Source organism: Vigna umbellata, chromosome 1, assembly GCF_029865625.1.
Source record: "Vigna umbellata cultivar VRB3 chromosome 1, Vumbellata_1.0, whole genome shotgun sequence".
Lineage (NCBI taxonomy): Eukaryota > Viridiplantae > Streptophyta > Magnoliopsida > Fabales > Fabaceae > Vigna > Vigna umbellata.
Window position 1 is genome coordinate 57,345,112 of NC_142165.1, and position 14,243 is coordinate 57,359,354.

The following is a 14,243-nucleotide window of genomic DNA, read 5'->3' on the forward strand; positions in this document are numbered from 1 at the left end:
TTTTCTTTCAAAACTAGTTCTTAAAGTCCTTAGTTGACATTTGAAATAGCAGAAACATGAGTATTTTTTATTTTTTTTGTAAGTTTTAAGATAAATGAAACATATGCTTCCAGGAATGTTAGCATATTTTCTTTTAATTAAGGTAGTTAAAATGAAAAATTATGGTAACCATTGCAAAAAACTTACAAAATTGTAATAGGAATCTCTTGATTTTATTATATATATTTTTTAATTGGGCTTTATTTCAATTGAAAATCCATTCAACTAAGAAGACAAAAGGTAAAAATAAATACCCTTAATTTTAATTAGATTGGTTTGAATTTTATTTTTGAAATTTCATTTCATCGAAAAATTATTTAATTGTATTAATTTGTAATTGTTGGTTGGTCCAATGACAACACATGCAACAAAGAATTGCATTGATTTATAATTAGGTGGTTTAAGTTTTATTTGAATTAGAGAAAGTGTACCAATCAATTTAAGAAAAACGATGATTTGTATGACTTTTGTAATACAAGAAAATTCTAGAAAAAGATGTTTGAATTAAGTTTTAAATCTTTTTGTAAAATAGTGTTTAATTTTTTTTGAAGGGGTTAGACAACTTATAATAATTATTAAACACTTAAGTATTTAAAAACGTTTTTCACTTTTGAAAAACAAAAGTAGTAAGACATGCTTAATTTTATATTAGTTTACTTCAAACTGAGTTAGTTCAATTCTTCTTTAAGCACTCTTAAGGGATTTCACTAATCACAAAGAATAACAACGAGTTTAACCATTCCTAGTATACAACTAACCATACTGGTTAGAACAAGTATAAACACTCTTGGTATGAGTCAATCTAATTGCCTAGGCGATTTAACTTCACTAAGTTAAACTTACAAGTATTTTACTTCACTTCTGAAAGAAAATAACAAAGTTCTTTACAGATTACAAGAGCAAAATACGTAATTCTCGTAGAGAGGATTTGGAATCAATACAAAGAGATTTTGAAAAACTTGTAAAGAACTTTTTCTTTTTCAAAGCTTTAGACAATATAAGCTTTAGAGAGATAGCAACAAGAGAATATGCATAGATAATTCTTGATTATCTATACTTGATTCTTCTCTTCATGCAGTCCTCTTTATATAGGTTTCTTTGAAAAATATCAGTTATTCAAAGTTCTTTATTTTTTCGTAGAGATGTAGCCTTTTGTACTAGGTCAGAAGCTATGTTGTGTCTTGCAGAGACAATTGTGTTGTGTACGGAAGAGACAGGCACAAAGATATGAGTTAAGAAAATTGGGTTGCTTCCCAGTAAGCGCTTGTTTAACGTCACGAGCCTGACCCAATAACTCTTCAAACACCCATCAGTAAGTGTCTGGTAGTATAGTATCCTTTAGTAGATACTCAATCACCTAGCATCCATTTCAGTAGATGTTTGTGCCAAAGCAAGCTCATAACCAAAACAAAAATAACAAAAGTTCAAAATTACACCACCAAATAACAAAAATTAAAATGTTCAAATCATTGGGTTGCCTCCCAGCAAGCGCTTCTTTAACGTCACTAGCTTGACTCAATGAAGCTAAAGTTACTTATTTCCTGTTGATGTTCTTCTTTTTCCTCTCACCCCAAATCATCAACATCTTATTGGTCACCTTTTTTACTCTCCTTGAGTACGGAGCTTCAATCTCTATGACTCCATTATCTTTAAGCTCTTTAACAACCCATACTTTGCCCTTAAATCCCACTTGTGCACCATGTTTGAGTTGTTCATCCTTCGAGTCATGATGAACCATCTTTCCTTCACCATATTTTTCTTCTCCTTCCTCAACCTGTGACAAGAAACAATTTTTACCTTTATTATCCAACTTGGCAACTTTAAGGCTAGTCACTAGTGCATCTTCATTTGCAACTTTATGACTGGTCTTCCTCACTTGATTCTGCGGCTCAACATTGAAGACATCAAAGATCACCTCCTCTTCTTAGTCTTTAAGTGCTATCGTCTCGTCATCCACATTGATGATTACCTTGGTTGTTTTCATGAAGGACCTTCCAAGAATAATAGGAGTCTTCATGTCTTCCTCCATTTCCATCACAACAAAATCAACCAAGAATCTAAGTTTGTCTATGCAAACCACAACATCTTCTGCCACATCATAGGGCTTTTTGGTAGATCCATCCGCCAATTGCAAAGTAACCTTTGTAGGATTCACTTTAAGACCACCAATCCTTTCAAGCACAGATAAGGGCATCAAATTAATGCTTGACCCTAAATCAATTAGGACTTTCCCTATTTTAACATCCCTAATGACGCAGGGAATAGTAAAGCTTCCTAGATCTTCCACTTTTGGAGGAAGTGCCTTTTGCAAAATAACACTACAATTGCCCAATACATCAATGGTTTCCTCATCTAAATATCTCTTCTTTTTTAAGAATCTCTTCAGAAATTGTGCATACACAGGAATCTCTTCTTTGAAAAACCCTAATTGCTTCTCTTTTTCTTTACTACTACACTCCTTAGGGTAAGGAAGAATCTTTTCAATTTTTTTCTCAATTTTTTTCTCTCCCCTCTTCTTTTATTTCTCTTTTCTTTCAACCTCACTTATTCTTTCTTCTTTTTCTTCTTTTAAATTAACTCTTTCTTTTCTCTCCTCTACTCTCTCGTCACTTATGCTCACAATAGCTTTACATTCTTCCTTAGGGTTAACCTCAGTATTAGCCCCAAATTGCCTCTCAACTTTATCCTCCAACTTCTTGGCCAGTTGGCCTACCTACATCTCCAAATTTCTTATACCAGCTTCATTACTTTTGTGGTTGGAGATAGTTACCTGCATAAATTGTTGAAAGGTTTCTTCAAGCTTTGAAGTTCTATCAGATAACGCAAATATTTGTTGCCATTGTGATTGTTGCTGCGGTGGTCTATTGAATTGTCCTGCTTGCCCAGATTTTCCAAATTGACCTTGACCCATACTTGGGTGAGGTTTTCTCCCTTTGTTGAAATTACCTTGGCAGAATTGATTGCCCATATAGTTGACGTCTTCTTGGGCCTCCACTGGAAAAACACATTGACCATTGATATGATCACCACCACATAATTCATAGAGTTTCTGTTGAACCAGTGAAACATTTTGCGACTCCTTTGGCAATTGAGAGAGTTTCTTCGTCAAATTCTCCAATTGTTGAGTGATAATCTTATTCTATGTACCGAATCGTATAAAGTAATATAAAATGGTAAGACTAAGTAATGTATCCCAAAGGACTCACGGCCTAAACAGTTATGTCATTTCTTGATTAAATAGGACTTGAAAACAAACTCGTTTAGGTTTAGAATGCAAATACCAAAAAGTAAATATGCATGCAATTTGATCAATTGGGCAAAAGCGCAAAGATGAACGGATTTGATATTATGGAATGATTATGTTGTTGGGGTTAGATTTCACCTAATTTACTGTCATGTATATACGAATTCTACTTCTTCATTAATGTTAATGTCACTATCTAAAACACTTAAAACCCGATTCCTCGACAAAGAAAGTATATCCTTAACTATTAGTTTATACAATTCCTAGTATTCCTAATAATTAAATCTGAAGAACAGAAGCTTACGACAACCAGAACTCATATACTCATTCCTGAGCAATACTGCTTTTGGGAATAATTCTCTAGGCCATGAATTGTAAGATACCTTCTGGTACTCATGCAAATCATACATCATGGTAAAGAATGAGTTAAACGAAGCAAACATTACGCAAAGAAGAATTATCCTAACAATTAATGAAAGAAGCATTTATAATCTAGAATCAATTCAATACATGAGAGTTTACAAAGGTTACATCATCCCCAACAACAAATAGGGTTTAGTTCACCATTGACATGGTGAATCTAGATGAACAATAGAAAAAGAATTAAAGATAGAACCCTATAAATTGAAGATAGGAGCTTCCGCATCCAAATCCGCCTTCAAGGGAGCAAATAGTGTGTTTCTGAGCCTATTCCATCCAAAGATACAAACCCTAGGATGTGCAAGTCCTTAAATAGAACATAAAAATAACAGAAAACAGGTCCAAGCCCACGAGACTGGCGCTCAACGCCCCACTTACGGCGCTCAGCGATGTGCGAGTCAGAAGTTGCGCTCAGGGTCAACTCAGAAGGCAAGCAAGCATGGTGCGTCTCGTCATAGTTGCGCTCAGCGCCCCTGAAAAGGGCGCCCGGGCCCGAGCTAGGAACATCCTGCGCTGAAGGCTCCAGAAAAGGGCAGCCAAGCGTGAGATAACTTACTTTGGCGTTGAGGACCCCCAAAGTGGCGCTTAGCGCTGTTGCGATCTCCCTTCTTTGATGCTTTTCCATATTTTCCTGAGTTCCAACTCCTTACTGCTTTCTAAGTCAAAAAAAGTGTTTTTAGTATCAAAATTAAGTATCAAATAATGGTAAATTCAATCGTTATCAACAGGGTATTTTACAGAAGGAGGAGTTCATCCGTAAACTCAAGAGTTCATCCGTAAACTCTAGAGTTCATTCGTGAACTCTTGCCACTCCATGAAGCAAAAGTTCATCCGTGAACTTATGATCTCATCCGTGAGCTCATGTCGCTTAAAGAAGCAGGGGTTCATCCATGAACTTATGAGCTCACTCGTGAGATCATGCCGAGTTGGTGAAGGGAGAGTTCATCCGTGAACCCTTGCCACTCGGTCCAAATTGCAACAACTTGATTAAGGGAGTGTTCATCCGTGAATCCATGCCAATCAATTGTCGAATTGGTGAAGGGAGAGTTCATTCGTGAACTCCTGTTGCTTGTCCAAATTGCAATCTACTACACGGTTTCACTCAATGACCATTAGAATAATCAAAGTCTGTCTGTAACGTAGTCATTGCTCTACCGCATGATCTCCGCCAATATTCAACTTTTAGGCTTCAACATAGTCTCAAACTTGATCAAAGTAGGCATCAACAACAGCACGTCCTTGTCAGGCCTTAAGAGCTCGGTTGTCGTTCAAACCTTAATATATTGACCTTGTTCAGCCTCTTTTAATGAGTGCATCATCTATAAAATAAGGAGTGGTCATTCAAAACCTCCCAAATGATCTCGATCACTACAAGCCTGTTTCAGGTTCATATTAGCCTCTACTGTAACACTCTTCCTACATCATCGTGGCTTCATTTTGGCTTCAGAAGCTCAACCGACAAGTCTCATCAACAACCCTTACTAATATAGGCCTCAATCGCATGTCTTGTCAAGGCTCCTCCATGACCATTTTTGGCCTCGAGCTCATGGTTGTTGCTTAGTCACAATTGTGCGGTAGTCCCAAACTTCAAGCTCGTGCCTCAAACTCACCTACACCTTTTCTAAACACCTTATCTGTTGGGTTGTCCAACCTCATCGTAGCCTAATTTGGCTTAATCACCCCAATTTGACTTAGGTTCAATAAGATCCACCATTGTGCCTCTTTTGGCAAATTCATGGTCAACTTCAAGATCAACATCATAGATTCAACATGGATGACCGTTCAACCTCTCCTGCATGAACTCGGTCAGTCTCACTTTTAGCCTCTCTTAGCCTCGTTCAGACCCCCAACACATCATATTTAAGTGCCAAATCCAAACCCTTTTACATATTATTTAAATGCTTGGGCTTGGGGGCTGGTGTAGCATATGCCCACTTAGGTCGTACTTCACCAAGGCCGAGCTCTAGACCAACCACCTAGGTCGTCCACAACATCCAAGACGACCACCAAGGTTGTCCTCCACATCCAGGTCGACCACCCAAGTTGTCCTCCACCAAGGTCGAGCTTTGTAAGGAAGACCTTCATCAGGGCGAGCTCTCTTGGCTAAGCTCCTTCCAATCTAGCTCCCACGGGCTAAGCACTCAAAGCTGATGCCTCAAGGCTGACCTCTTAGAAGACCGAGCTCCACTATTGAGCTCTTTCTTGTCGAGCTCCTTCTAACTGAGCTTCTCAACCAAGCTCTATTTGCCAACCTCTTTCAAGGCCAAGATACTTTGAGTTGAGTTCCTCAAGACCGCCCATTTAAAACTAACTAGTCACAACATGGCCGAACAACTACACCACTACTAGGCTAAACAACATGGTCGACTAGGCACACCATGGTTGATCGAACACACCATGACCAACCTATCAAAGTATGTTAGATTAGGAACGGTAAAGACTCATCCCAACTACTATAAATAAAGGTTTCAAGTATGAGTTAAAGGATTAGCATGCACATAATATGCATCATTTTCCAATCAAATGATCATCTACTAACTTTGGCATCGAAGTGTCTTCTACATGTATCCTCTGAATACTTTTTATCGTAAATCATTTCAAATTCTTTAAAATAAATTATTTCATTAAAAATTCCTCTTAATTTTTTGGAGTCTTTCCCTGAACAAATCTTTAAAAAATAACATCCATAATTTCAAAATTCATCTATAATTTTAAAATGTATCCATAAATAAAAGATTATGGTTTATATATACATAGAAGTGGGGATTGAATGATTGTCCGATGGACATAGAAGTGAGAATTAATTCATTTAAAGTGATTTTATTTTTCCTTATTCAACAACTTATCTTTCAACTCGAAGTAATCTTCTTTCAATGTTACACTAATCCCAATTTTTAGTTATTACGGTTAACAAAATAAACATTGATTTTTTCTTATTTGACAAGTATATTATTAGAATATTATGAGTTTAACTTTAACTTGTCTTTACAAAGCAAACTTAGGGTTTGGCTCCACTTATAAATATACATGTCTTCTCTCACCTTTTTGGTAGATAAATTGTCAATCTCTTTGTGCATAAGATAAAGAGTATAAAGAGATATATAATTTTCTTTGCTTATGTCTTCTATTCGAGCTTTCAAGCTTCTAACCATTTTTTTTTTGACAAAGCAGAGAAAGTGGTGTCATTCATAATAAGGGTCACAATCTCATTAGGAAATCCATTACAATAATTTTCGGCAAAATTCAATTTATCTTATAACAAGTTTTTCTTAAAAATCAATCTTGGACATAACATAGCCCCTTATTATGACTAATAATCCTCTCCATATCTGTTCCCCTCTCTATAAATTTTAATAATTTTTATATTTCAGAAATTTCTGTTTTAAAAATATTTTGTATAAACAAAATATAAATATTTGATCTCATTAAAGAAAATATTCTTAAAATGAAATAATCCTTCTTTTAGTTAACTTTCATGTATGGTTAACCTAGATAAAGAATTGTTAAGCACGTCTTACATGATTAATCAGCGTGAGTTGTTATAATTTTTTTATATTGCGTTAAATTTTATAAATAAAATACATTTGAAAAAAAAAAAAAAAGTGTTTATATTTTATATTATTTTTCTTGTACATTTATGATTGATTCTGAAATGTTGTGAAATGCAATATATAGAAGAAAAAAATGTGTTTTTTTAAGTCTGTGGATGGTGTAAACATTTCTGGGTATTTTTTTTCCATATTATATTAATACTAGTATATTTGGTATTTATTATTTTACAAGCCTCAACACACAATTAGGTCGATGTATTGCATGTCACAAGATAACTGTGTATCAAATTCAATAGCCTTAGCATTCAATACACAAAACTTAAGACATGCAACTTCAGTCCACTATATTAATGCTTGTCTCAATAGAAAATTTAAAAAGATGAAAATTTATGAAAAGAAAATATTACTAAATCTAAGAAGATAGCTAAGTACATTGTGTTCAAAATCGAAAACATCTAAACCGGTAAAAAAAAATAATAAAATATAAAAGTGATATTTTTAGATTTTGTACATATACTTTATTACAATTTTAATTAAAAGTTAAAGCAACCAAACCAAATCGAATCTTATGCTAATTACATCAAATTGTTTATTATAATTAAATATATGAATTTTATATGTTTAAAATAATTAAAAGTTTATTAATATACACAAAAGTATGTTGTTATGGTTTGATCGTATTTTGTTTATAGCACGACACCGTGCTTCCCACGATAATTTTGTTTCTTTTATATTTATATATGTATATAAATAAATATTTTAATTAATGATTTAATTTTGTTTCAAGAATAATAATTGTGAATTTTAAAAAATTATTATATGTGAAAATTATAAATTATTTAAAAAGGTTATACTTAGATTGATATTTTGAAAACTTTAGAATTCAATTAAGAAGTTTTGTATAAAGATGATACTAAAACTAAATTTAATTGGTATAAAACTTTGCTTTTTATAAATATGAACTATCTTCGCATATAATACTTATTAAAATTTTACAATTTTACCTTTAAAATTACAAAAAAAAAGTTTCACGTAAACATAATGATTGAAATTATAAATATGCACATAAATTTAATATAGGCAATTAAGTACTAAATTCCTTAAACCTAAATTCTTCTTAAAAAGAATTTGTATAGGCAATTAAGTACTAATAAAATAAAATTTTTGCAATTAGATACCACATTAATTAGTATATAAGTAGAAGTTTTAACTAAATTTCCAAAAACTTGAACTTTTTATTTTCTCACAAAAATTTCATCTTATATCAACAGTGAGATGTACCTGAAAATAAAAATGATTGATATGTAGTTAGGATATTATTGAGAGAAAAATGTCACTAACTATCTAAAATATATTAAGTACACATAAATTGAAAAACCTAGGAAAACACTAGAGGAGGGTGGGATGAATAGTATTTTTAAAATTTCGTAAATGACGTTTGATAAGTTTTCAAAAGATTAATTAACAAGGATATGTTTAGACGATGAGGTTTTTAAAGGTCTTTATAAAAGAGTTTGAAAAAGGAAAGCAATAATGTACAATTTTTATGCTGGCTCACTCAACCTGAGCTATGTCAAAGTTTTTTTATCACTCTTGGTTCATCTAGTCAACATGACTAGTCCGAGTTTAATCACTCCTAGTTTACAAGTATTCTAACCACTTCTGGTCTCAAGTATTCTAATCACTTCTAGTCTCAAGTATTCTAACCACTTCTAGTCTTAACCCTAGACAACACGTCTAGACAAATGTTTTAATTCTCTTCATAATTTATAGCACAAACAATGTTATCAGCAAATATATAGATAATAACTCTCAAAGGGGATATAAGAAATACAAAGAATTATGTGATTTGCTAAGATATTTCTCTTAAAAGAAATATATCTTCAAACTATATATGAGCATAATAAGCTTGTATTTTTCTTATATTATCATTCTTGTATTATCATTTTTCTTGTCTTCTTTTCAAGATTTTGTCTATATATAGCTTTTCTTGAAAGATGACCATTAGATAAGGAAGTTGACTTCAAAAGAGAAGGCCTTTAAGTGGGAAATCAGACAATAGTCTTTTTTGTAGGGGTCAAAACTTTATCATAGCCTTAAGAAAAATTGAGCTTATACATGTGACAAAGCATAAGGCTTCAAGAGAAACATTCTCAAAATGTTCTTCATCTCTAATAAAAAAATTTCTCATGTGTAGTGGTTTTGATCATATCTTTCTTCTTTAGTGATATGCACAAATATCAAGAACAAAGTATACAAGCATCAAAACAATTTATCGTACATGCATTAAATGTTTTGAGCATTCATAAGCGTTAGATTGTATTGCATGTTCAAGACATTTTATCATTTTTCATGTAATTCATAAAACATATAACATGTATAATCATCAGATGGTATAAACATTAGATTCTTCTTCAAAGGCTATATCATTTAAAGGTCATTCATTAAACGATGTATTCTTTAAGATGCTTTTCTTGAGATAACATTTATATTGAATAAAATTTTCTTTTATCCTCAGTGCTATAAAAGAGATAAACTTTTCTTTTTCATAAGACATTAGCTTATTACTCATATAATCTATTAGATGATTTCAAAGAGAGACATTTTCTTTTCTTAGACGTTGTTTATAAATTTTGTTTACTAGACAATCTAGTTTAGAAAGCATTTTTCATAAGCTTGATTTTATTTAAAATAGACATTACACAATATTTCTTAAACGTTATTTCTTTTAAAACAAATTTTCTTACACAGTAATATTTTGTTTAATGTTTTTTGTTAAACTTCAAAATTTGAGTTGCTTAGACAATTTATTCTCTAGACGATCTTATCTTAATACTAAAAACAAAGAATAAGTATAATGAGTATTAATAAAATAAAACTTTATTTATTAGATATAACAATGACTGGTATCTAAGCAGGAGTTTTAACTAAACTTAAAAAACTTGAATTTCGAGCTTCTCACCAAATAAAAAATAATTTTCTATGCCAAGAAGATGTACATGGAAATAAAAATTATTGGTATAATAACTTAGACATTCGTAAAAAAAAATCATCTTATATGTCAACCTTTACCTAAAAATAAAAATTATTGGTATAATAAAATAACGACAATAACCAAGTTCTACCTATGAATTATATATGAGAACATGGTGTTAACATTAAATAGTTAAGACTAAATTAAAAATATGCAAATTAGATACAACCATGGTGACCATTTTTAGCATATTAACCGTCATGTGTATCAATTATGCAAAAGTTGTATTCAAAATTGTCACATGTAGATTTAAATTTTGAGAATCTTAAGATCGGAAAAGGAAGTCTTTTATAAAGATGACTAAAACTATTTCTAGACAATATGAAGCTTTGTTATTCATAAAATATAAAACATTTTCAACCATAAGACTTACCAGCTTTTTACAATCATGCCTTTAAAATTTCTAAAAGAAAAGGTTGAACCCTTCGTGTATGCATATTGATTAAAACTCCAATTAGTAATATGCACATAAATATGTCATAAATAAATCAATCAATAAGATTGCAACCGATCATAGGTTTTGAAAATTTTTCTTAAAAACAACATTGGTAGGTTTTTAAAGGTTTTCCCTCTTTGTCATGGATTAAAATTTCCATACCTAGATTGTTTTTCCCCCTATAAAAAAATCATAGTTGTCCATGATTGAATACAGATTTAGGCAAGTATAATCCTACTGCTTTAAATTATTCTCCTTGAGACTTATTAATAGTCATAACATATGAAATAATTATAGGAAATTGTCTTTAAGTAAGTTTAAAAGGTCAAGGTGATTGAGATGGTCACAATGACATTTGTGGAATGTAAATTAGATTTCCAATGTTTTTTCATAAATGATATTTGTTTCAATAATATGATTTGCAAACTTTGTAAATCTCAAGAAAAAACTAGAAGGGATGAATAGTATTTTTGAAAACTTTTTGTATAATAGTGTCTAATGGTTTATAAAATATATACCTTGTATGAGATGTGTAAACACTAGTTTTTATAGAATGAGTAAATGGAAAACGTTTCAAAGAGCAAAGTAGTAAAACACAAATTTTATATTCGTTTACTAAACCTGAGCTACGTCCAATATTTCCTTAAGAACTCTTAAGGGGTTCCACTAATATTTTAAAAAGGTTACACAAGTTTTATCTCTCCAAGTTTACAACAAGTATTCTCACAACTCCTAGTTCACCTAGTTAACACGACTAATTCAAGTTTAACCACTCCTGGTTCACCTAGTTAACACGACTAGTTTAAGTTTAACCACTCATAGTTTACAAGTATTTTAACCACTTATGGTTTTTACCCTAGACAACACATCTAAAGCGTTTAACACGAATTTAGGTAAATTCAAGTATGACAACTTCGGTAAGGGGAATTCAAATCTAGGTTATTTCAACAACATTAGCCAAGTAGTGAAATTCAATTTTAGTGGAAGGTTTGACAACAACACAATGTTTCTTTGACCACCAAGAAATCAAATTTGGACCAAAATAAATTGTAGCACCTAAAGTAGAGCGTCTGTCATCTAGGCCCGAAGCCCAATTAGAATCGCAAAGACCTTTGATGAGAAAATACTGAATAAGAAGTTGGTTGAAGACATAAACATAATGAATAAAAGCTATTAAGTACCGCCAACAAGTGAGAATCCAAAAGAGAAGCCATAATTCAAATACTAATTTATAAAGAGAGATCTTGAAAATAATTTAAACTAGCTTTAGTAAGTTTATAATGAACGGTCATAGGAAAAGAAATAGATTGAGCCTGATCCATCTTGATCTTTTGTAAGAGATCTTCGATATACTTATTTTGAGTTAAAGGAAGAGAACCATCAACCATATATTTATTTCAATACTAAGAAAACAATCTATTTTCCCAATTGTTCGAGGAAAAAATTATAGTGAAGTTGAGAAATAAGTTATTGAACCACAAACACATAACTACCAGTAATTATAATATCATTCATATAAACCTGGATATATACACTATCCTTGTTTGCATTATTTGCATTATATAATAAATTATTTGAGAAACCTAAAAAATTTATATTTTTATTTTAACACTACAAAATATTTCCTAAAATTTCACTTAACTTTATTTTGAAATTGTAAAATATTTTTTAAGAAGTGGACTTTAAGTCTACCTCAACCATATAAAACAGGTTTGTAATATGCTATCAAAATGGGTTAAAATCCGTGAGCTAACTCGACCAACCATGCGTTCAGACTGGGTGGGTTACAAAGAATTTGAAATTTCGATATGGGTCAATTTTGAGTCCGGCTCACTAAGAACCCAACTAATCCAGGTTGAACTCGTGGTGAGTCGGGTTGGGTTACTAACCCGCCTAGTTTTTCTAATAAGTACTTTTTGTTGGGTTAGTCATTTACAAAATATTGAAACAAAGACTCCTATGAAATTGAGGAGATTTTGTGACATCTTTACGTGAATGAAATTGTATATTTGATTTATCATAAATATAATTTAAGACCATGTTAAAAGGTGGACATTTTAAGCCTAACTCAACTCCACAAAACCGGCTTATAAGATGAGGTTTGCACCCACTTATATATTATAAATCTACATTATCTCTAGTCGATGTGAGAGTTCCAACACACCCCTCTCACGTCGAGGTATATACATCTCAAGCTTGAGAATAAACATTAATGGGTGGTCCGATAACGGTCCAATAGCGGGTGAAACAATATGCCCAACAATCAACAAATATCGTAAGGATAGGCTCTAACCTGGCTCTGATACCATGTTAAGAAGTGAACTTTAAGCCTAACTCAACCTCACAAAACTAGCTTGTAAGGTGAGGTTTGCACCCACATATATACTCTAAATTGGCCTTATCTCTAGTCGGTCGAACCACCGATTAACCTCACCTTACAAGCTGGTTTTGTGGGATTGAGTTAGGCTTAAAAATTCACTTCTTAACATGGTATCAAAGTCAGGTTAGAGCCTATCCTAGCGAGATTTGTGTAGACATATTCCACCCGTTATCGGGCCACTATTGGACCACCCTTTAATGTTTAGTCTCACGCTTGAGATGTATACACCTCGGCGTGAGGGGGGTGTTCACTACAAAAAAACACGCTGATTATCGACGACTTATAACCGACGGCCTCAATGCCTTCGATAATGCTTGGGTGACATAGATTACCAACGGCCTCAAGGCCTTCGGTAATGTACACGATGGTTTAAGTCACAGGAATTGGGTATTTGTTCATACCTTTCCCCAAATTTTCCAATTTCTCTCCCCTTAGTTCTCATCTGAAGCTTCCCCCTTCCCCTCCCTATTTTGCTGGTACCCTCCATTGTGCCCTCCAATATCGATTTGAAGAGCGATTTTGGGACAAGTGAGGGTTGGTTGGTTGACGTCGGTTTGGGGATTCTTTGGCTGGGATTTAAGACGGCAGTTTTAGGGTTCTGCGCCTAGGTTTGTTGAGGTCGGTTTGGTGGTTATACGGTTGGGTTGGTTGACGCCGATTTGGGGGTTTTGCGGTTGGGTTCATTGACGCAGGTTTCGGGGTTCTGCAGCTAGGGTTCGGGGGAGATATCCGGAACACGGCGGTAACGAGAGTCTCACTGTCTGGGGAAGGCTGGTAGATCTGGAGCGAATAGCGTTGCGATGGTGATGGAGGTAGCGAGACGCGCTACGACTGCTTTCGTGGTGGCTCTGTCGGTCTGCGAAGGGGATATGGTCGCGATTGTGTGACTCTCGCGGGGGTGTGCTTTCTATGTGTTTCGTGTTTCTGCTCTTGCAAAGTTGGTGGTGTGGGGAAGATGGCGACTCTGGAGCGACGGCGGCGAGGGAGATTCAGGGTGGAGGGGAGGCACGATGGTGATCTGAGATGCATCGGCAACGTCTGAAGCGTGACAATGATGACGACATGTTCACCAGATGGAGGTCGATGAAAGGTGTAATTGTTGTTGATCTTCGATTCGGATGGTAGGATGAAAAAGGATT